General features: G+C 46.8%; 1 protein-coding gene, 1 long non-coding RNA gene and 1 pseudogene across 5 annotated transcripts in view; 2 read left to right on the top strand and 1 right to left on the bottom strand.

Moving 5' to 3' along the window:
- Window positions 1–5,837: 5,837 nt before the first annotated feature.
- On the bottom strand, window positions 5,838–10,391 carry LOC111823253. The gene is made up of 2 exons (XR_002826270.1): window positions 10,187–10,391; window positions 5,838–6,714 (listed from the first exon to the last, which is right to left on the bottom strand). It is a non-coding gene; the product is annotated as an uncharacterized LOC111823253 (long non-coding RNA).
- Window positions 10,392–15,988: 5,597 nt separating this feature from the next.
- Window positions 15,989–16,287, top strand: LOC111823255 (annotated as a pseudogene).
- A 7,157-nt stretch (window positions 16,288–23,444) lies between these two features.
- SAP130 (Sin3A associated protein 130) overlaps window positions 23,445–23,957 on the top strand; it is a 101,572-nt gene continuing 101,059 nt past the window's right edge. For 3 of the 4 annotated variants that reach the window (XM_023744174.1, XM_014468161.2, XM_023744173.1), the window contains exon 1: window positions 23,493–23,635. The gene's annotated coding sequence lies outside the window, so the exon portion shown is untranslated. Of the gene's footprint in view, window positions 23,636–23,957 lie in introns of all 4 variants that reach the window. The other variant, XM_014468160.2, reaches the window with a different exon arrangement.

Here is a 23,957-nt window from a genome sequence, read left to right as displayed (position 1 = left end):
TGGGCGGAGACTGTGTGAAATATCCCTTCGTATACCCCGCCCTTGGGGGTTCCCCCCCCCCCACCACTCTAGTTCTCACAGCTGACTTCTTGGAGAGAGTGGCTGTTTGGTGTGAAAGGGCCCGGCGCGCGCGCCCGGGAAACACCTCCCCACGACAAGATAGTTGGTTTCTCAGTGACCAAGTAGGCCGCGAGGAGATCAGGACCGGGTGAGGGCTCAGGAGGGAGACCAGGCAAGAGACGGGATTGTGGCCTCCAGGGTGAGGCAGGAAGAGAGGCTGCGGGAACCCAGCCAGGTCTCCGGGTAGTCAAGGCTGGTGGGAGCACAGAGGCCTTGTTATCAACACATCAGGATGGCCACAGGCAGAGCTGGGCATGAGCCTAATTGGAATGTCCAAGGACACTGAGCCTGGGAATCCTCAACAGGCCAACACCCCAGGAGCAAGTGCAAGGACGCACGGTTCACTGTGCCCTTCTGCGGCCAGTGTGATTGATGTCACTGTTGGCACAAGCCTTCTTTGTGTAAATAATGTAAAAGTAGGTTACTCACCAGCTAGTTGGCTGGAGTCGGCTGGAGTGAGACGAAGTCTGCTGGACAGAGCAGCTGGGATGGAGGGAGAAGAAGTCTGCTGGAGAGAGGGAAGCTGGGATGGAGGGAGGGAGAAGTCTGCTGGAGAGGGCAGCTGGGATGGAGGGAGAAGTCTGCTGGAGAGGGCAGCTGGGATGGAGGGAGAAGAAGTCTGCTGGACAGAGCAGCTGGGATGGAGGGAGAAGAAGTCTGCTGGACAGAGCAGCTGGGATGGAGGGAGAAGAAGTCTGCTGGACAGAGCAGCTGGGATGGAGGGAGAAGAAGTCTGCTGGAGAGGGCAGCTGGGATGGAGGGAGAAGTCTGCTGGAGAGGGCAGCTGGGATGGAGGGAGAAGAAGTCTGCTGGAGAGGGCAGCTGGGATGGAGGGAGAAGTCTGCTGGAGAGGGCAGCTGGGATGGAGGGAGAAGAAGTCTGCTGGACAGAGCAGCTGGGATGGAGGGAGAAGTCTGCTGGAGAGGGCAGCTGGGATGGAGGGAGAAGTCTGCTGGACAGAGCAGCTGGGATAGAGAGATGGTAGAAGCTGCTGAGCTGGAGCTCAGGTGCGGCTATGATGTGAGGCGGTGAGTCTAGGAGGCAGCATGTGGCTGCTCAGCTGAAGCTGTGGGTGCAGGGACGGATGCTGCTTCATGGGGAAGACCTATGCTCACCAGCCGGTGCCCGCTGCCTGCCTGCATGGACTTGGCTGTGGGGACTGTTCAGTCTGAGGGCTGTTTGGCCACTGGCTCCTGTAATAAGGACTCATCCTTATACACCCACAGCCTCTCGTGGCTTCTCTGACTAAGACCCAGTGTCTTAGGAAGTCCAGGCCCAGGCAGAGGGGCTCAGACCCTACACCTGTGAGCAGAGGACAGAGCAGGAACTTGGCTCTTGGACTAAGTTCCCACAGTCAGCACAGTGGGCCGGGTTCGAGCAGGACCTGCCCTGGCGCAGTCGGATGGGAGGATTAGGGAGGATACGTGGACGCACAGCCACTCAGAGCCAGGCAGCCCGGCTGAGCGGTGCACTTGCTACTGGCCCTGACAGAGGCTAAGCAGGCTGAGGATTGGGAAATGGAAATAATTTCAGCAGGTGAAGGTGCAGGGGCCATCTACTACTTTTTGGATATTAAGTTACATATTAGAGTGCTGGGAGCAGGCCGCGGTGCTGCCGGGAATATGTTGGTCTTTCATGGTAGACAGAGTGGGCAGTTCATGGCAGGAGTATCTGGAGAAACCCTTTGCAAGAGCAGAGGTGTCACCAGGAAACACCCGTTTCTGTAGCCACCAGACTGTTTCCTAAAGGAAAGGAACCTTCTAGCCCTTGGATATAAAGCTGGCAATCGGAGCTTGGTTACAGAGAGCAGTTTGAATGTAAGCATCAGTTTCAAATATAAGATTTTGCTTATATTTTAGTTATATACTTAAAGTATTGATGGAAATCGGTGAAAAACCGTGTGTATAATGTGCTAGTAATTCTGTAATGGCAGTTTCTTACCTTGTTTTATACATTACAATCAAAAGAGGAGACGTAAGTGGGTTACATGAACTCCATTGGTGACAGATTAGGGAGGCGGGAGAAAGCAAAGAGAGGGAGAACCTCTGGGATTGGATAAAAAGTAAAATGATGGACACATACTTCCTTTACATGAGTGGGTGCAGGATAGTTAACAGCCAGCAATGAACTCACTAACCATGAGGGGGTTTGTGGTCTCCGCGGAGCGGTGCCTGTGCTTTGAGGGGTCCGGGAAAAGGAAAATCACGTTGACATTCCAACTATTAGTATATGTTATGGTAGATGCAAAAGGACGATAGACGGGCTCAGTTAAGGTAAAGATCGACCTTGTCAGGGAAGATACCGGCCTAGGACATGACTACCCACCATAAACTGCTTTTTAGTTTGAAAAGTTTTCATTTCAGACCATCCCTTGTTGTTACTTTAGGTCTCTGAGTTTGCAAGGCTGCCACGCAGGCCTCGCCTGAGCTTGTCAGGTTAGCATGTGGCCCCTTTTGTCCACACACTGTACATCCTATTCAAAAGAACAATATTTAAAACATAAAATGGAAGGACTGGTGGTTATTGTGCCAGGAAGCCCAAACCCTGAATGTCAGGCTTTGTCATCACCATCAGAAATAGGCCCCGCTGAGCCACAGAAGGCAGGCCCAGCATCTGGCCATTGGGAACAGCCTGCAGGAGCAGCCTCGCACCTGGCCTGCCGCTGCTGCCGCAGCTGAGAAGGCCAGCTCCCCACTTCACAGCAGAGGCCCAGGGACCTTGGGGACATAGAGCAAATCAGAGCAATGGTTATGGATTGAAATTTTATAGGAGGAAGTTCTTGTTCTCAGGAGACGCACACTGAAGTGTTTTAGGACGAAGCATCTTGATGCCTGAACTTACTTTCCAATGGTCCAGGGAGAAAATGGGTGTACACAAACACAATCACACACATAGGAGGGCTGTGTGAGGGCACAAAGAACACAGTGTTAAAATGTGTTAAGTCTAGGTGGTGAGCTATAGCTGTTCATTGCACAACGCTTCCAAATCTTGGGGAAGATTAAATATTTCTAAATTGAAAGTTGAGAAAAGTGCCGAAACCGGTTTGGCTCAGTGGATAGAGTGGCGGCCTGCGGACTGAAGGGTCCCAGGTTCGATTCCGGTTGGGGGCATGTGCCTGGGTTGCGGAGACATCCCCATTCGGAGATGTCCAGGAGGCGGCTGATCGATGTTTCCCTCTCATCGATGTTTCTAACTCTCTATCTCTCTCCCTTCCTCTCTGTAAAAAAATCAATAAAATATATATTTTTTTAAAAGTTGAGAAAAGAAATAATATATTAAAGTGTTTCTAGCCCTAGCCAGTTTGGCTCAGTGGATAGAGCATCAGCCTGTGGACTGAAGGGTCCCAGGTTTGATTATGGTCAAGGGCTCAATCCCCAGTAGGGGGCATGCAGGAGGCAGCCAATCAATGATTCTCTCTCATGAGGTTTCTCTCTCCCTCTCCCTTCCTTTCTAAAAGCAATAAAAATATATAAAATATAAAATAAAAAAATAAAGTGTTTCTAAAAAAAATCAGCTAAAAGAAAAAAAATTATGTAGAGCCTTGTTTATTCCTAGATAGTAGCCTACATGCTATAAATACATACATTTGTCCTAGACTGGTAGCTTTCTAGATGTACCCACTGCACCTGATGCCAAAGACTGGAGTCCCTATTAAAAGAGTACTTGGGGAGAAACCAAGATGGCGGCATAGGTAAACACTGGAAATTGCTGCCTCCCACAACAACTTCAAAAATACAACTAAAAGGCAAAACGGACATCATCCAGAACTACAGGAAGGCTGGCTGAGTGGAAACTCTACAACTAGAAGGAAAGAGAAAAGCACACTGAGACTCAGAGGAGGTGCGGAAGTAAAGTGCAGAGGTACCGAGGCGCATGTGGAAAGGGCTGGCAACTGAGGACGCAGTTGTCTTTTTCAATCGGGAGGGAGTCTCAAGCTCCCGACTGCTCTGAACTCCAGTTCCGGGCGAGTCTCTGGGGACACAGACTCATACTGGGGAAAAACTGGACTGTCTGGCAGCGGGCAGAACTCGGAACTCAAGGGCGGCTTTCTCTCAGAGGTGCTTGCAGCGATTACCGCGACACTGAGACTCAGGCCTCTTAGGATAGGGCGGAGGATCAGCCATAGCTGCTTGCTCCACCCTGTCTATGCCCTGAGACCCCGCCCCACCCAAGCTGCGAGAGAGGCTTTTGCATATGAATGCCCTGGCCCTTAAAATCTGAAAATTACCTAACAAACTGCAGCTGGGCCAGACAGACCCAGAACTTCCAAGAGAAGGCCCAAGGCCCCACAGCAGCTTGCATTGCTTCACAGCTGGGCTTCATCTGGGCACCTCCAAACCCCAAAAAAGGAAGGGGAATCTACAGATCTCTTTGTGGCTCCTGCTGGGTAGCCTCAGGCAGAGGCTAAATTAGCACCTCCTTAGATCCAAGAGCCAGTGTACCCAGTGGTGAGAGTGGGACCATCCAGATTACAACTCCTCAGATCCATAAGGGACACACTCAGGGGGCAGACTCAGTGAGCACCAAAGCCTCACTGAAGCAAGTCTTGCCCCATAAGGGTGTCTTCAGCACAGAAGTTCTCCCACCATAGACACAGGTGATTCTCACAGCCAATTGGCCTGGAGGTCAATTCCTCCCAGTGATACCTACAACAATCAAGGCTTAACTACAACAAGACTGTGCACAAAGCCCACAAAGGGGTGCACCAAGAGTGTCCACCTCAGGTAATTGGGGAGGCTGAGCCACTGGGCCCTATAGGACACCTAGCACACAAAGCCACTCTACCAACACAGGGAAGCATAAAAAATGCGGAGACAAAGAAACAGGTCACAAATGACAGAAATGGAGGAAAGCAAACTACTGGATATAGAGTTCAAAAGCACGGTTATAAGGTTTTTCAAGAATTTTCTAGAAACCGCCCATAAATTTAGTTAGACCCTGGAGGATATGAAAAAAGACCAACTAGAAATTAAGCATACACTGACTGAAATAAAGAATAATATACAGAGATCCAACAGCAGACAAGAGGATCTCAAGAATCAAGTCAAAGATTTGAAATATGAAGAAGCAAAAAATACCCAACCAGAAAAGCAAAAAGAAAAAAGAATCCCAAAATACGAAAATAGTGTAAGGAGCCTCTGGGACAACTTCAAGTGCACCAACATCTGAATTATAGGGGTGCCAGAAGAAGAGAGAGAGCAAGATATTGAAAACCTATTTGAAGAAATAATGACAGAAAACTTCCCCTACCTGGTGAAAGAAATAGACTTACAAGTCCAGGATGCACAGAGAACACCCAACAAAAGGAATCCAAAGAGGACCACACCAAGACACATCATAATTAAAATGCCAAGGGCAAAAGACAAAGAGAGAATCTTAAAAGCAGCAAGAGAAAAACAGTCAGTTACCTACAAGGGAGTACCCATATGACTGTCAGCTGATTTCTCAACAGAAACTTTGCAGGCCAGAAGGGAGTGGCAAGAAATATTCAAAGTGATGAATAGCAAGAACCTACAACCAAGATTAGTCTACCCAGCAAAACTATCATTCAGTATTGAAGGTCAGATAAAGAGCTTCACAGATAAGAAAAAGCTAAAGGAGTTCATCACCACCAAACCAGTATTATAGGAAATGCTTGGAACAGGGGGTCCCTCGGGGGTGAGGACGACGGAGCCCACCGCGCTAGGGCGCTTGCATGCACGACTCCAGAGACCAGGTTCAGAGACACAGATCTAAGTTTATTGAGGAAGTACAGCCGTATATAATGGGGCAAGCAGCCAATACAATAGGGACATGCTTGCTATGTTATCCAATGGCCGTGAGGGTCGGGGCTAAGAGTAGGTGGCTCTTGGAGATTTGTCAGGCGGGTGTTGCCACTTCCTGGTGTGCCAAGAAAGCCTGTTTGCTGGAGTGTGCTCACAGCATTGCTTCGGCCGAAGCACTGAGATAAATCTTTTGAGCTCTACCCACATCTCCCCCTTCCTTTTTTATAAGCACCTGCTGGATGTGGATAATCATAGCTTGCTGTGCATCTATTCTTTGGATCATGAAGTAAAAGCAGCGAAACAAGCTGAATGCAAGGAGGCCTCCTGCTTCTAGGACGGCCCATATGAATATGTTAGCAGGATTTAACCAGGAGGTTAGACGGCTGTGGGCATCACTTAAGAAAATAAACTCAATGGGTTTCACTTGGGTATTGTTGATTCTTAGGATTTCTCGCTGGAGCTTATAGGTGCTGTTTAGGAATGCCTGGCTGAATGGACCTTTAAGGAGATTTGCTAATTTTTGCGCTCCCAGGAGGCATTTCTCACTGGAATGAGTGTTACACAGATGGCACATATTAATAGGAATAATGTCTCTGCTGACGGATTGCCTTCTGGTGCCAGGCGTGTGGCTTGGTCCTGTAGATTCTTGATGTTTCCCCAGGTAATGTTGTGGGCCCGTCAGTGCCTTGGTTGCCTCCGCCGCCGGGGCTAGTTGTCCTCTATCGTCAGGTCCTCCATTTCCTCTACCGGGGGTGATGGTGATGGTGGTCTACCACTCATCGCTGGTGGTGCAGGGTTTGATGTTACGGGCAGGGATTTTTCTCACCTTCTGGAAAAATACAAGCAAACCCTCTCCCTTGGGTTAAGAGCGGGTCAGGGCCCTTCCAAGCCCCAGTTAGTGGATCTCTCCACCGGACCAAAGGGAGAGGTGTTGGTATGTCTCTGAGACCTCCCCAGTGTTTAAAAATGGGAGGAAGACCGTCGGGGGCAAAATGAAAATAATTGAGGGTTATGAGAGCCTGTAATAGTTGCTGTTGAGGCGTTAATCTTTGGTCTATCTTTCCCCCTCCTTTTTCTTTAGTAAGCTGGATTTTTAACTCTTTATTTTGTCTTTCTATTATGACTTGCCCTTGTGGGTTGTAATGGTATGCCAGTAACGTGCTTGATGTTATGTTTCGTGAGGAATTGCTGAAAAGCCTCGCTAGTGTAGCAGGGGCCGTTATCTGTTTTAATTTCCCAGGGGAAGCCTAATGTTAAAAATGCCCCGTTGAGGGTTTCTATTGCGTGGCGAGTCTTTTCACCTATGTGAGCTTGAGCATACGTGGCCCCAGAGCAAGAGTCAATGATTACATGTACATATTTGAGCCTACCGAAGCTGGGAATATGGGTCACATCTGCTTGCCATAAGGCATTGGGTTGGAGCCCCCGGGGGTTGACCCCTTGTGGCTGGAGGGGGCCTAAAAGCAATAGGGGGCCGTAGGTTTTGCATGCCCACATGAAATGCTTGCAGCCAGAGAGGGTTAAATGAGGAAATAGCTTGTGCAAGCTAGCTGACTCTATCTCTGGATTGTTTTTCCTCTTGTCTTCATGGTTGGAGCATTCCTGACAATTCCTCTCTGTTGCAGGAATCCACATGGTCTTGGAGTTGTTTTCTGAAAATATACAAACGTATTCTCGACCAAAGGTTAATAAAGGAAACTTTACTTGGGGTTCTATTTATTTTTGCTTAAATGAATTTCCTTTGGCTTATTTTGACACCACATATGTTTTTCATGGGTGTCTTGCTGTTAGCATTACAAATGAAAAAATTTTTCTAGATGTAAATTAGTTACAGGATATTTTTCCTTACATGGTATTTTTCCACTATCCCCACTTTTTTGGTTTAATTATTAGGAGGATTTTTGGAAAATTTATAATGCAGTCTAGATGACTTTAAATTTTAATTTTTTGTACAAAAATATGACTGCTTTAGGTTCATTGCATGTTAAGTAATTTTTCCATGAAATGAAAATTTTGGTTAATACTTCTTGAGCCAATTTTAATTAATCTGAAAACTTGACTACTATTTTACTGTCAAATTTAATACTCTAATAACAATCTTAGTTTACACTGTAAATATTAATGGAAAGGATTATTTTGCATCCTTGAGAAGGCCCTGAATATTCCTGGTGTTAGGCTGGATTTAGATATAGGGAAGCTGCTGTCAGCTAAGTCTCTGTTTTCTGGGTATCGATCTTGGCTGGGCCAAGTCTCTTTCTCCAGAGAGGGCCCAGCTCATGCCATTGGGCAAGAGACAGATCTATGGTACTAGCCCAGGGGTGGGCAAACTTTTTGACTCGAGGGCCACAATGGGTTCTTAAACTGGACCAGAGGGCCGGAACAAAAGCATGGATGGAGTGTTTGTGTGAACTAATATAAATTCAAAGTAAACATCATTACATAAAAGGGTACGGTCTTTTTTTTTTTTTAGTTTTATTCATTTCAAATGGGCCGGATCCGGCCCGCGGGCCGTAGTTTGCCCACGGCTGTACTAGCCACTATGAGGCTTCAACCTTAGCATGAACAGAGAGCTCAGGCAACAGCTGTGGACAATTGGAAGAGGGACGCCCTTGGCAAAAAGGGCAAGAGAGGTCAATATAGAATGCTCAAGTGTGTTCCCAGGGGGCCTTCCACACAGTGGAAGGGATTAAATCTTTTCATGTCCTTATTAAATTGCTGCCAAACATTTAAAGAATTAGTTTGTAAGCTTGTTTGGAATAAATGTATAATATGCTGTTGTAAAATATTAAAAATTATTAATGAGCTTTTGTTATTTTAAATTATATCTTAAAATTCTACTGCTGTATTTTAAGAAATATTAAACAAAATAACTTGTTTTGCCCTTTCTTAGAGGCAAAAACTTAAAATATGTATTTATTAATTTTTATTTGATAAAGCTTTCCATGTGATTTCAAGTATATTAAATTGGCTTTATTAAAAAATCCTTTAAGAAGACAGAATAAACTTTTGAAAACATTTCAGGGCCCATGAAATGTCTCAAAGTCATTCCTTGGTTATAGTATTGAAATCTAACTTGAAGGATCATTAAATATATATGTGTATATATGATTTAAAGATTATATATTTTGAATTTCGAATTTTTCAGAGAAAGCACAAGACCTTCTTAGAAATAAATTTCTATACTTTAGGCATTTAGTTACCACAATTATAATTTTTCCCAATTTAATTTAACTAGAACTTTAAACTCTTAGCTGGCAAGTTAAACATTCAGCATTTCTTTAGATTAATAAGAGCAGGTGCTTCCTTCCTTATGTAATTTTAAGTATATTGTACCAGTCTAATTTAGTACTGGAAGGGTTAAAGAGAAGAGAAAATTTGTTGTGCTTACTAACAGCTTGTGTCCTTGAGTCCAGCATAGTTTAGATAAGTAAAAATTAACAAAAAACTCTCTCTCCCTGCTCTCCCTGCTAACGGCCCTTTTTTTTTTTTTTCCTGCATTAACCATTTGGATATTGGGGATATTGTTGCAGATCCGGTGGCATTTGCTGCAGCTGTGGGGTTAACATTCACAGGAAAGAGTCCAGGGGTCTCCAGCCCTAAAGACGTCTTTGCTCTATCCCTCTGGCTACACATGAACTGATATATCCCTGTCCATGGATTGTCATCCGTGTCCCCCACGAAAGGATTACTTGGGGGCCGCTGGGCAGTTAAACCTTTTGTTCGCTCTGTGAGGGGAGCGGGGGAGTGACTCTGGCAGGAAGCCTCCTGGTGAGACTCCCCTGCTTTCGCCTCGCTAGAGGTTTTTTCGGGAGGTTTTTCTTTCTCAGTTTCAGTTTTCCTTGAGCTTTGAGAAACTACTTTTGACTTGTCGAAAACAGCCCAGGGATCTGCGGGGGCAGAGGGCTCTGGAGGGGAATAGGGAGGCAGAGGGTCTTCTGTTCCCCCGCCCGCACCGACGGTGGCGGAGAGAGCCTCCGGTATGGGAAGTGCAGGCTCGGGCAGAGCCCCGCTTAGGCAGGCTAAGATTGCTAAAATAGCAGGCGCGAGAGAAAGCGGACAAGTCTTTCCCTCATGGACTTCTGCTGATTTTATCCTCTGTAATGCTTTCTCCCATGTACTGGGATCCCAAATGGGGGCTTCTAGCAGCCAAGGGTTAAATGCTATTAGGACATCCCAGAGCTTTTGTAGCTCCTTTTCTGTTACTTTTACTCGCCTACTCTGTAACAACGCATGAAGCACCCGAGCCTGAGGGGCTTGGGCAGAGGTGGGAAGGTTTCCCATCGTTACAGAGGGTCACTCACCCGTCCTGGAGCATGCTGTGCCAGGGTCCCTGTTCAAGGCGCCAGATGGAACAGGGGGTCCCTCAGGGGTGAGGACGACGGAGCCCACCGCGCTAGGGAGCTTGCATGCATGACTCCAGAGACCAGGTTCAGAGACACAGATCTAAGTTTATTGAGGAAGTACAGCCGTATATAAAGGGGCAAGCAGCCAATACAATAGGGACACGCTTGCTATGTTTTCCAATGGGCGTGAGAGTCAGGGCTAAGAGTAGGTGGTGTACTGGGCTGCATATCTGGCACTTCGGCCAGAAGGGGCGCGCTGTGCTGTCTGTTCCTAAAACACATAGATAGGAAGGTACTGACATCAGGCCAGGCCTTGAGATATGGTCTCATGGCCCCTTCCCAGCACTCTGTACTCTCTATTCCTAGAACACATAGATAGGAAGGTAGTCACTGTATGATGCTATACTGTGTTGAGAACTAATTATGTAAACAAGGCTTTGTAACTTTGTGGTTTTTGCAAATAAAAATGCTGTAATTCCTGTAATCTGGGCTGCAGTTCAGCCTCTGCTCCGGCAGGGTGCTGTAACTATAGTCAGCTGGCCAGCTTAATAAAGGCTCTTAAATTTAAATTCTGAGTCGGTGGTCTATCTTGCTGAGTGAACCCATAACAGTGGCTCTTGGAGATTTGTCAGGCGGGCGTTGCCACTTCCTGGTGTGCCAAGGAAGCCTGTTCGCTGGAGTGTGCTCACAGCATTGCTTTGGCCACAGCACTGAGACAAATCTCTTGAGCTCTGCCCACAAATGCTGAAAGGTATTCTTTAAGAAGAGGAAGAAGAAAAAGGTAAAGATAAAAATTATGAACAGCAAATACATATCTATCAACAGGTGAATCTAAAAATCAAGTGAATAAAAAATCTGATGAACAGAGTAAACTTGTGAATATAATAGAACCAGGGGCACAGAAAGGGAGTGGACTGACAATTCTTGGGGGGAAATGGGTGTGGGGGTGCAGGAAGAGACTGGACAAAAATCGTACACCTATGGATGAGGACAGTGGGAGGGGTAAGGGCAGAGGGTGGGGTGGGAACTGGGTGGAGGAGAGCTATGGGGGGAAAAAAGAGGAACAACTGTAATAATCTGAACAATAAAGATTTAATTTAATTTTTAATTTTTAATTTTTTTTATATTTTATTGATTTTTCACAGAGAGGAAGGGAGAGAGATAGAGTCAGAAACATCAATGAGAGAGAAACATCGACCAGCTGCCTCCTGCACATCCCCACTGGGGACGTGCCCGCAACCCAGGCACATGCCCTTGACCGGAATTGAAACCGGGACCCTCAGTCCGCAGGCCGACGCTCTATCCACTGAGCCAAACCGGTTTCGGCTAAAGATTTAATTTAAAAAAAAAAAAAAGACTCATGAAGAATCTTTGACCCTCCCCCCTTACCCGCCCAAAGGAATTTAGATAGAAAAACCTGCTTAAAGGAAGGGGCTACCACCTTAGCATCATAATATAAACTAAGTATAGCAGACAGGGAGAAATCTAGCAAAGGCTATTTATGGAACTGCCCTCTCTGTCCTGTTGTTTTGGGTGGCTCAGCATGTTGTTTACTGCATTTGCTGTGTCTTGTCTACCTGCGTATTGCCTGCTTTCCCTTTGAAATCTCAGACCCCTGCCTTTCTTCTCCTTCATCCAAAATAGCATAGAAGCCTCAATTGTCCAATGTGTCTTTGGGTCTCATATTCTTATGGCACCCCCACATGTACATCTGTTACCAGAGAGCTACCTGTGTCGGAGGGACTCTCCCCTTCTCAGTTCTTTTTTTTCAACTCTGATTTCATGTTTTATTTTCTGGAAACATTTCATGTCTTCCAAGTTCAGAAATAAAAATAATATATTTATCCCTTAACCCTCCTCGATTCTTGACACGCTCATGAGAAAGAATCCAGACAAGTGACAGAAAGCAGTATCGAAGCAAATCAAGCAAGTTTATTAAGAATGCACTTGGCATAAGCACAAGCAGGCAACAGCTAGTCTGAGCGACCCAGTAGGTGGGGATTTTCCCCTATAGGTTTCAAGGATCCCCTGCCGGATATCTTGGGCAACAGACTAGATTTCAAGGTTCCCCTTGTACATTGTTGTGGCTTTTCCCAGAGTTTATGAGAACATCTGGCGATTTTATCTTGGTGAGGATTAAAAGAAAAAGTTCTAGGTCCGCCCTACCTGATTTGGCTCAGTGGATAGAGCGTCGGACTGTGAACTGAAGGGTCCCAGGTTCCATTCCAGTCAAGGGCATGTACCTTGGTTGTGGGCACATCCCCAGTAAGGGGTGTGCAGGAGGCAGCTGATCGATGTTTCTCTCTCATTGATGTTTCTAACTATCTATCTCTCTCCCTCTCCCTTACCCTCTGTAAAAAATCAATTATATATATAATATATATTCAGTATATATATGAATTTCTGACCTAGAGTCAGACAGCTGACTAGAAGCAAAGTTGGGACAGAAATCAGATCCCCTGGCCCCAGGCATTAATCAGATGTAGTTCAACAGCTTAACACAGATGACCTCAACCTAATCCCCGGACTTAACATGGAAAAAGGAATTTTTTTATGTAATTAAGGTTATGAACCTTCAGTAGATTATTCTGGATTATCCTAAAAGCATAGAAGTTTTCCCAGGTTGGTCAGAGAGATGAGGTAGAAGGAGGAGAGGAGATTTGAAATATGAGAGGGACTTAACTTGCATTGGTGGCTTTAAAGGTGGAGAAAGGGGACAAGACCAAGAAATGTGGGTGGCCTCTAGAAGCTAGAAACAACTCTCAGCTGAGGTCAGCAGGAAAACACACATCTCAGTCCTAAGACCACAAGGAACTGAATTCTGCTAATAGCCCAAATAAGCAAGGAAATGGGTTCTCCCCTAGATTCTCTGGAAAAGAAAGCAGCTGACTTGATACCTGGTAAGTTTCACTGTTGTAATGTAACCCGCGAATCACAGAAGGACGCCTCAAGAAGTCGAATTAAGGAGTCATATTAATTGCAATCCTGGACTATGAGGGGACATTTCCCAAATCTCATAATAATAAGATGGTCACAACTCCAGGTTTATATAGGCAAAAATCACAAAGGTATTGATTACATCCCAGGGTTTGGAATGAGGAACCTGGTTCCCAAAAAAGCAGTTTACAGAAGCAGAATTAAGCATGTTAATTACAGTTTTGGGTCTCCGGATCACTGAAACACATTGTCTGGGACCGCTGGGTTGACAGGAACACATTATCTAGAGCCCTCGGGTCTTGAGACCACTGAGTTGCCAGGAACACATTATCTAGAGCCATCGAGGCAATTTAGAGTAATTGTGCTGTCCTGGTCTTGGGACCACTGAGTTGACAGGGAAACATTATCTGGAACCCTCAGGTCTTGGGATAATTGTGCTGTCCTGGTTCCCAGGTACAGAGGAATTTGCTTTCTAAAACCAGTAAGATCACAATCAATGGGATATTCACATTACAATCAATAAGGCATTCAATCAAATGGGATGATTTATACAATTCAGAAAATCAAAATAACTTTTCTATTGTTAAACAAAGCAAATAGGTACAGAAGCCAAACATCAGGGTTAAAGTTAAACTATAGTTTCTACCTGAGATGATTGCTACCATACTTCATCACATCAGATGGATACCTGCAGAACAGTAAGATAATAATTGTGGGTTTTGCCGGTGTGGCTCCGTGTTTGAGTATTGACCTATGAACCAGGAGGTCACGGTTGGATTCCCGGTCAGGGCACATGCCCAGGTTGTGGGCTTAATCCCCAGTGGGAGGGCATGTGGGAGGCAGCCAATCAATGATTTTCACTCATCATTGATGTTTCTTTCTCTCTCCCTTTCCCTTCATTTCTGAAATCAATTTTAAAAAGTTTGTGGGGTTTCCCCCCCCCCCCAGATATATACTAGAGAACACACAGAACCAAAGGCAGAGCTGAAGGGGCAGATCTCAGAAGGGCAGGAGCCCAGGGGTTATTAGAACTCTGAGGGACTGTCACAGTGACGGGGCTCCATGCACTGCGTGTCTCCACATGTCTCCATAAAGTGTCCAGTTCATGGGAGAGGATTCACTCTTCCAGTGGGGCCCACACCCATCCTGTGGTCAGGGGAGAGGTCCTTGGGGTTGTCATCATTTCACAGGGGGTTGGGAAGATAAGGATTTCCTAAAAGGAAGGACATTTGCTCACTACAATGTTCAATCATGGTTCTCCTATTAAAAACATTTGAACAACTGTTCTTAAATGAGACTTCCATCGCCACATAGGCCTCACCGTAAAAATATTGTCATAATAATGGTAGCAAATTATTAGTCCTTCGACTCTGCCTCCACTCCTCTGTAGGGAATTTTTTTGTATTTACATAATACTCCCTGCATGCTTAGCCTCTGTGGAGTGCCTGTCACTCAGTCTACTGTAGAAGTGAGTAGTCCATTCCTCCTGTTGGCTCCATGGGGTGTGCGCCATTGTCTTCTCTGGCTATGCTACCAAACTAAAGAATTTTGTTCACCTGTACTCATCAGAGTCTAATCAAATCAGAATGGGAGTTTGCAGCAAAGAAAGTAAAGGTTTCTTTTTAAGAAAATGATGCCAAACCTGGAGTCACAGATGAGTTGTTGCTCTGAGACCTGGCTCCCTATGGCTTCCAGGGGATGGGCTATATAGGGGGAATCATTAATCACGGTGACTAAGGGAGTTAGGCTCATGGTCTCTATTGATTGGTTGGTGCTAGGGTGGGAGGTCCTGATATCAGCCACGGCAATGCTCTGTTGGGTTTCACATGGGTGTGGTCAGTGAGGCCAGTCTGCTTTTCTGGGTCTGGAGCTGAAACACAACCAATGCCTACATATTATATTTAGCTTGACTAAAACTCAATTTCTGTGGTCAACAGATCTGAGGCTTTGTTCAGAGGATTATTTGATACTGACCAAAACCTTATTGTCCTGAAGTCTTGATGATTAAGGGACTGATTGTGCAAGGGAGAGGGAAGTGGCTGAGGCAGGGTGCTCCTAGGATGGACAAGGCCAGTTTGAACCAAAAGGAAAGAAGGAGAAAATTCCAGATGAAAGAAATGAAGTTTCTGTGCAGTGTTTCTGCTCAGTTACAGCTGCGGGATGATCTTTCCTGTCTCTGCTGATCCCACAGACAGACAGGAAGTTCTGATGTGGGCACGCTCAGCTCTGCTGCTGTCAGCAACAACCAGACCCCAGGATTTCAGGACACAACCCTGGCATTTGTTACCTTGGAAACTGCTCACAACTATGTTATTGGTTCCTTGAATTTCAACTTTCCAAAGAGGCTGAAGTGAAAGAACTTCCTACCTTTTGTGTTTCTCTTTATCCTTTGCATGAGTTCTATACAAATACCATTCATTGTCTACTGAATAGCCAGTCTTCCCTTCTTTCTTAAAAATTGTCTCTTCAATTTTTAGCTAGATACATTGCCACATTGCTTTAAAGGTAAACAAAACTACATTTCCAGCCTCCCTTGCAGCACAGTTCTGTTCTGGTCATTGAGCTGTAAGTGAGATACCCCATGCAGCTTCCAGTAAGTGTCTTTAACGAGACAGAACAGGGCCTTCTTTGCCGCTTGCTCCTGACCAGATGAAGGAGTAAATGTGTGGTGTAGTAAATAATTTGTCTAGTCTTTGGGCTGGGTTCCTGGCATCCAGCTTCAGGAATTTCCTGGCTGATAGGTCCATCTTTGTTGTGCTAATAAGGTAACTCCTTGCGGTTCTTACTCCTGAGGGATACCTGCCTTGGAGGCTCCCCGCCAGGATGCAGCCCACCTGCACAGCCCAGGAGTTTGTGGACAGCCACCTCAAGCCTGGGAGGATGGTGGTGGTCATGAAGCCCACCTGCCCCTTCAAAAAAGAGTCGTTGGTATTTGTGGATATCACAGTCACCAGGAACACAGAGAGGGTTCAAGATTATTTGCAACACCTCACAAAGCCAGAGCAGTACCTCGAATCTTTATCAGTAAGGAGTGTATAGGTGGATACAGTGATCTAGTAGAGATGGATAGACGTGGGGAACTGATGGTGCAGCTAATAGAAAAGGGAGCTCTGCAGCTGTAATTACAGACCCAGGCTGATGTCTCCCTTGAGAGCTGGATGGCACTGGACGGTGGCAACACTTCTGGTGGATGGATCTGGAGCGACCTTTACCCAGCAACTGATTACTTAATCTTCTGAAATATCTAAACCAAAAAATGGGAGCATTCTCAGCAAAAACAGGCTTTTCTTCTTTCAACGCTATTGAAAGTGGAGCCACCTGCCACAAACCACAGGTCTGAGATGGCGGATGGACATCTTGGGTTTCTTCCGGATTGGCCCTTGGGTTTCAATAGACCAGCGGTTCTCAACCTGTGGGTCGCCACCCCTTTGGCGGTCGAATGACCCTTTCACAGGGGTCGCCTAAGACCATCCTGCATATCAGATACTTACATTACGATTCATAACAGTAGCAACATTACAGTTATGAAGTAGCAACGAAAATAATGTTATGGTTGGGTCACAACATGAGGAACTGTATTTAAAGGGCCAGAAGGTTGAGAACCACTGCAATAGACCGTGACAAGTTATGGCTCAGGATTCCCTCATTGACCCAAAAAAGTTCTTTCTCTTTTACACGTGGTTCTTACTATTGTTTGTGTGCCAGGATTCCTACCGCTAAGCCAGTGTTTCCCAACCAGTTTATCCCAGGCTCCCTAGGATGAATTGATAGTTAATTTTACGCTACTGACCAAAAATTATTTTGTGGAGTTTGAATTTATAGTTTGTATTTTGAAATCAATAGGTATTTTGAATGTGCTTTTCCAAACTCCATGTGTCTCCCCCATCCTATCTTAATCACTGCTCTGAACTTGGGTTCTTAACCTTGACAACTCACGGAGGTCATAGGAAATGCTCAACAATTCTGGGAAGGGTCTGAGGGCCGATGTGAGAAGTGCCACATGAAATGTTAAGCAAAGTGGGTCTTTACTTGGTCTGCAGGGCTCAGAGGTACATGTGCAGGTGCTGTGATCATGTGGCAACACTGTTTTGTGAGATGATCGCCCAGGTACTCCTGCACAAGTGTGTATGAATTTGTTTAGATGATGAACAAAAGTTAAATTTAAAACATTATCATAAAAATCTTGCAACCCCCCCTCCCAAGAATGTCTGTGAAAGTAGCTCTATTTGAGAAACACTGTCTTACGTGATTTTATCACCTTTTATTCCACACTCTATGAAAACTTTAGAATCCCTCATTATGAAGTTTGTTCTAGAATTACAAGATTAACTTAACTTCCTTTTGCAGTCTCTAGGGTGAAAGGTTAATATATTTTGGTAATAAAAAGCAGTCATAGATAACTTGACTTTTTTTGTCCAATTCTCTTCTAGGTTCTCAAGTCCTTAAGGAATGATATTAGTGTGAACACATCAATTTGAAACTTTATTCATGTTTGTCCCCTGCCATTATAAATAAAGGTACATGCTATTCACTGAAGGGGGGAAAAAAGGTAACTCCTTGTGAGCCTCTAAATAGCTTTATTTTAGTGTGGAGGTGGAGCGTGGGGACGTTTAGATGTGGGAATGAGAAGGGGGCTGGAAGTGGGGCTGGAGATTGAGCTCAATTGTGTGGCCAATGATTTACTTTATCATGCCTACATAGTTAAACCCCAATAAAGATTCGGACATTGGAGTTCAGAGGAGTTTCCTAGTTGGTGAACATACTGATATGCTGGGAGGGTGACCTGTCCCAATTCTATGAGGAGGGCATGAAAGCTCTGTGGTCCCTCTCAGACCTCACCCTGTGTGTATCCTTTGTAATAAAACTGTAATCATAAGTAGAGTGCTTTCTGAGTTCTGTGAGTCATCTTAGTTAATTATTGAACAAATCTGTGAGAGCCCCCACATTTATAGTGGACAGAAGTGCAAGTGGCCGGGGATCACCTGAGACTTACGGCTGGCGTCTGAAGTAAGAGCAGCTTTGTGGGAAACTCTGCCCTCAACCTGTGGCCCCTGTGCTGAATGGGTGGTTAGTGTCAGAGTTGAATTGTAGTTCACTCAGTGTTAGACCAGATGGTTAGAGCTGTTGCTGCCAACTTGGATCATGAGCCAGAGAATGAAGTCTGGCAATGCAGAAGGTAGTCATCTGGACCCTTCTAGGTTGTGCAGCCACCTTACCAACTCTGCACTCTCTACCTTCAGATGCTACGCTTTAACTTCACAGCTTTTGGCCACCACAATCAGACTCACTCAGGCTAATGTGAATTTATCAAAGAATTATGCATGGCTTTAAAAATGGGTGCTTGTTCTGTCTTATAAGGAGCAGGCCGTAGGTTAAGACCCATAAGGTTCCTGGTAAGTTTAGAGACCGAGTAGCTGGTCAGTCTGGCTTAAGAGGTGTTTGTTCATCTCCCACCCACTGCCTGGTGAATTGGTCCCCCCACATTTCCAGCTTCTACAGCTGTCCCCGATTGCTTATGGTCCCTGGGAACTCCATGCTACACTTTTCTGTCATGGCTTCAGCCTATTCTTGGTTCAGCTTTCTCGTGGCTTTCATGGGGCTCAGGCTTGTTAGCCTTCTAATCTCGCTACATCACTTTCACATTCTGGAGAGAAGTGAGGTTGGTTAGTTGTATTCTTTTTAGTGTGCACAGACCTTTCCTTTCAGTCAGACTATAGAATAGCTGCCCTAGCATCAGATGCCATCCTACACTTGGTGTATCTGTTAGCTATTGCTGTGTAACAATAACCACAAAATTAGCATCTTAAAACCACACACATTTCTTTTTTGTTTTTAAATATATACTTCTTTATTGGTTTTAGAGAGGAAGGGAGAAGGAGAGAGAGATAGAAACATCAATGATGAGAGAGAATCATTGATCGGCTGCCTCCTGCACACCCCCACTGGGGATTGAGCCCGCAACCCAGGCATGTGCCCTTGGCCGGAATCGAACCTGGGACCCTTCAGTCCGCAGGCCGACGCTTTATCCACTGAGCCAAGCCGGCTAGGGCAACACACACATTTCTTATCTCACAATATCTGTGTTCAGGAGTTCAGGCCTATCTTAGCTCAGTCCTCTGCCCAGGTATCACAGGCTGTAGTTGTCAGCTAGACTAGGTTTTCCTCTGGAAGTTCAACTATGAAAGAATCAGCTTCCAAGCTCACTCAGATTGTTGGCAGAATTCATTTCTTTGATGTGTAAAACTTAGGGTCCAGCCTCTTGCAGGTGTTTAGCCGGAGGCCACCCTAACTCGTGGAGGTTTCTTGTAGTTCCTACAGGCCACCTGCAGTCCTTACCATGTGAGCCATACAGCTGCTTCGTCAGGCCAAGCAGAAGCGTCTCTAGTCTGGCAGCAAGACCGTCTTATGTAATATAACATGGTCCAGGCAGTGACAGCCCATCATTTTTGCCACAATCTATTGCAGCCGTGGGCAAACTACGGCCCGCGGGCCGGAGCCCGTTTGAAATGAATAAAACTAAAAAAAAAAAAAAAAGACCGTACCCTTTTATGTAATGATGTTTACTTTGAATTTATATTAGTTCACACAAACACTCCATCCATGCTTTTGTTCCGGCCCTCCGGTCCAGTTTAAGAACCCATTGTGGCCCTCGAGTCAAAAAGTTTGCCCACCCCTGGTCTATTGGTTAGATAAAATCACAGGTCCTTCCTACATTCAAGGAAAAGGAATTATACAAAGGCAGGAACAACAGGAGAGGAATCATGGGAGGTCATCCTAGGGTCTGTTGCCACAACTAGCATATGTACATTTGGGATAGGGACAGTGGGACAGAATGTGGTGCTTGGAGGAGACAGATGCTGAGTTTGTCCTGGGTAATAAACAGATGAAGGTTATAAACACAGCAGATGTAAGCAAGTTCAAAAGTTTCATATCCTTTATATGTGTCGCTCATTTAACTGATACAATCAGATTGAGGTAAGTAACGGTATTGTCATTTTATGAATAAGTGATCAGGAAGAGACTAGTATTTCCCTGGCTAGGGAGTTGGCCAAGGCAGGTGTTTGGACTTAAAAAAACCCACAAAAGTTATTTGCTTTTCTCTAGGGAACCAACCAGATATGGTGCCTTTGCTCAATACATCCAAACTATCTTGTGTGAACATCATTTTCTTCAAAAATCCAAAATACTAATAAGCCCCTGAAACTGGCTGGAAACTTGAATACTTGAAAAGCAAGAAAGGTTCAGCATGGCTAGGACACAAGGAGGCTGTCTTCAGAACACCAAGTTCAAGGGATGGGAATTCTAAATCCTAGCAACGCATCCGTGGATGAAACATCGATCTTCCTGCAAGTGGGAGGGCCTGAGACTTGGGTGAATACAGCAGCAGAGACTGTCTCTAGTAACTGAGGTAAACTCAGATTTTGTCCATGTACTATGATGTGCTTGTCATCATACTCAGTAACTTAGTGAATCCTTCCTGTTGATGGGAGATATAAACAGAGTAATGGTGTAACATACTGAAGAAGTTCCATGGAAGTATCCTGCAGGTTGTGGAAAGGAATTCAAGGAAGGTTTCTTAGAAAATGTAATTTTCTTTTGTGGACCCTGAGAAAGAGGATACCTACTAAGAAGGGCTCCTGGTGACAAACTAGGCTCAAATTTAAAAAAAAAAAAAAAAGGCCAGCCATTCCCACACTGGGCCTGTCATGCACACTGCACTTCCGGGAAAAGCCTGCACTGAAGGGACCACCTGCTTCTGTGCTCAGCTGCCTGTCTGCCACCTGAGCCTATAAAGGGCTTTCTGTATCCTATTTCAACCAATAGGACTGAGGCTTTCCCCACCCAATTGTAGCTACATCACTGACCAATCACAGCAGCTCATTTCTAACCAACCATACAGTGCTTTTTGGATCAAACTGTTAGGATTTGGAATCCTCACTTGCATGAGGATGGACCAATCAGGAACCAGGGGCAGAGACTCTGTCTCTATAATTTGGTCCCTCTGACCTCTCCAAACATTGGATCTCTAAGCCGGCTCCCCTCTGGCTCAGAGCGTACACTATCCCTTTTCACTGAAGACTATGTCTCCCTGGCTTGGTGAGGCAAACCAGCCCCAAGGAGAGCAGATCAGACAGCACGGAGCAGAGCTCTCTAGCTGGAGAGGGGCCTGGCCCCAGGGTGGCCTCACAGCTGTGCTGTATCACATTGACCTGTTTTACACTAGTTTCCTTCTTCACTGCACCCCAAATTGGGGATTCCTTTTGGCATTGAATTGGCGCTAACGACCATTGCTTGACACTTTCTAGGTAGGCATTGTGGAATTGGAAGCACTCTACCCGGTGACTGCTGAAGGCTGAGGTCTAGAAAAGGCACTTCAGGCTTGGGCAAAACCCTGGAGCCAAACTGTGGAGAATTGGTGGAACTACTGTTGAGATCCAATGTTTGGAGAGGTCAGAGAAACTAAATTATTAAGGCTTTGAATATTGGGATTCAAAATTTGGAATATATTCTAAATTAGAGTATCATGGATGAAAAGGACTCAGATTAATGCTTTAGAAAAAACTCTGTGGAGAGCAGATTGTGGGTAGGAAGAGAATGAGTAGAGGCAGCACTCCTGTAATCCACACAAGCAATAATGAAAGTGTGACCCAAGCCCTACCTGGTTTGGCTCAGTGGATAGAGTGTCGACCTGAGGACCAAAGGGTCCCAGGTTTGATTCAGGTCAAGGGCACATGCCTGGGGTTTCGGGTTTGATCCCCAGCAGGGGGTGTGCAGGAGGCAGCCGATCAATGATTCTCTCTCATCATTGATGTTTCTATCTCTCTTTTCCTCTCCCTTCCTCTCTGAAATCAATAAAAGTATATTTTTTAAAAAAACAAAAAAGAAAAGAAAGTGTGACCCAAGGCTTATGGAAGGGATGGAAAGCGGGTAGAGAGGTACATATGGTGACTCTGGAAGATGAAAGAGTAGAAACAAGATAAAACTAAAGGCAGAAAGAATGGTGATGCCATTAACCAAATCCAGAAATCACGAGGAGTAAAGATGAAGCAAATTAATAAAGGTGATTGATACGTTAAATTTCAGGAGCTTGTAAGACACATGTATTGATTGGTGCAGCAGGTGGAACTGTAGGTGTAAAACTCACTACCATGTAGGTAAAATTTTGAATTATTTTCAAGAACAATATTTGGAACCGAGAGTGCATTTAACCAGTTAGGAAGATAGTCCAGCATTGTAAAAGAGGGCTGGGAAGGCCACAGTTTTTGTGAAGAAGGTATAGTGGAGATTGACAGGGATAAGAGGAGAACCAGGAAAGGGGTGGCTACAGAGGCCGAGAGGAGAGGTTTAGCAGGATTATCATAAGCTGGACAATGAGAAGTGGAGCAAGGCACCTGCGAGTTTGGGGGCGCATTTAAAGAAGGGTGGCAGAAGCAGAACCCATCAAGGGTGGAGCCTGCCTAAGGAGAGGAGGCTAAAGTGTGTTACAGCAGTTATTTCAGAAGAAACGTGAGAAGGGAAGAAGGTGCGAGAGGGGAAAAGGCCTGAGGAAGGAGGCAGGACGCTGAGACTCATCCCCGGCGGCGCGTGCGGGTGGGTAGGAAGCGGGGACAAAGCTCCAGCCTCCCCTTCCACCCCGGAAGGCGGGCCGTCCTGGTTATTGCCAGCCCCCAGCTGTGCCCCGGCAGCTCGGGCGCAGACCTTCCCACGGGATAAACGCCAACCTGCACCCCCTCACCGCCCCACAAAACAGTGCCATCCCCCTGCGCTTCCCCGGAATCGGGAAAGACAGCAGGCGCAGCGCCGAGCCGGTGCCGGAAGCGCTGTCGGAGCCGGCGGCTTCTACCCGGCACTGAGTCCCGATCGGCGCTGCCGTCCGTGGCCTCCGGTGGCGGCGTCCAGTGCCACTAGCAGCGCGGGGAAGGCAGCCTCTTCCGGAACCCCCCGGCCCCTTATCCGCTGCCGCAGGCCTCCCTCACCCGGTTCCCGCGCCGCTCTCCCCTGGGGAACGTGAAAGCTAGCGCCCTCGGCAGAAGCAAAAGGGCGGGACCCACTCTTCTTAACGCGCAAAGGGAAGGGCCAGAACCACCCTGAACCTCGAGGAGGGCCTTTTGCCTCTGCTGAACCGCCCGGAGGCCCCGCCCAAGCCCGCCTCCCAGCGCCGGGGACTACATTTCCCGCCGGCCTTCGCGGCCCCGTGCGGCAGACCCGCCCTCTCTCCCGCTCACACTGGCGGTGACTGGCTCCCCGGAGGAGGGCGGGGCCTGCCCCAGCCAATAGATGAGGGGCTCGTTACGGCGGCGGAAGCAGCGGCGCTGGGCTAAGTGGTGGGGGACAGAGTGCTTGCGCCCCGGCGGCGGCGGGGGCGGCGGCTGCAGCGGAGGGTCCGGAGCCGAGGACGTGGGCCCCCGAGCTGCGAGCGCACGGGAACGAGCTCGAGGCGGCGCGGCGACCACTCGGTGCAGCGCCCAAGTAATGGCGGGACGGGCGCCCGGGAATGGAGGGGCGAAGGGGGGAGGAGACGAGGGGGCGGGGCGGTCGAGTCGGGCTGCAACGTCCGTCCCCTGCGCGTCCCCGGGGAAGGGCAGCGGTGCCGTGTCCCCAGTGGCTCGGACCCAGGCTGTGTGGCGAGCTGGGCTCGGCGGGCGGACCCAGCATCCTGCAGCCAGAAGGGGAGAGGCGCTGCGTTGCTTCGGGTGGGCCTGGGCCTTGGCGGGGAAGCGAGCGGCTGGCGGGCGGGCAGGCAGCCATGGGAGTTTGGCTCCCGGAGCAGTTTAAAGTGACTCTCCACATC

Source organism: Myotis lucifugus, unplaced genomic scaffold (genome assembly GCF_000147115.1).
Source record: "Myotis lucifugus unplaced genomic scaffold, Myoluc2.0 scaffold_433, whole genome shotgun sequence".
In the NCBI taxonomy this organism is placed as follows: Eukaryota; Metazoa; Chordata; class Mammalia; order Chiroptera; family Vespertilionidae; genus Myotis; species Myotis lucifugus.
The sequence above is the reverse complement of the archived record's forward strand: the minus strand, read 5'-3'. Positions and strand labels throughout refer to the sequence as shown.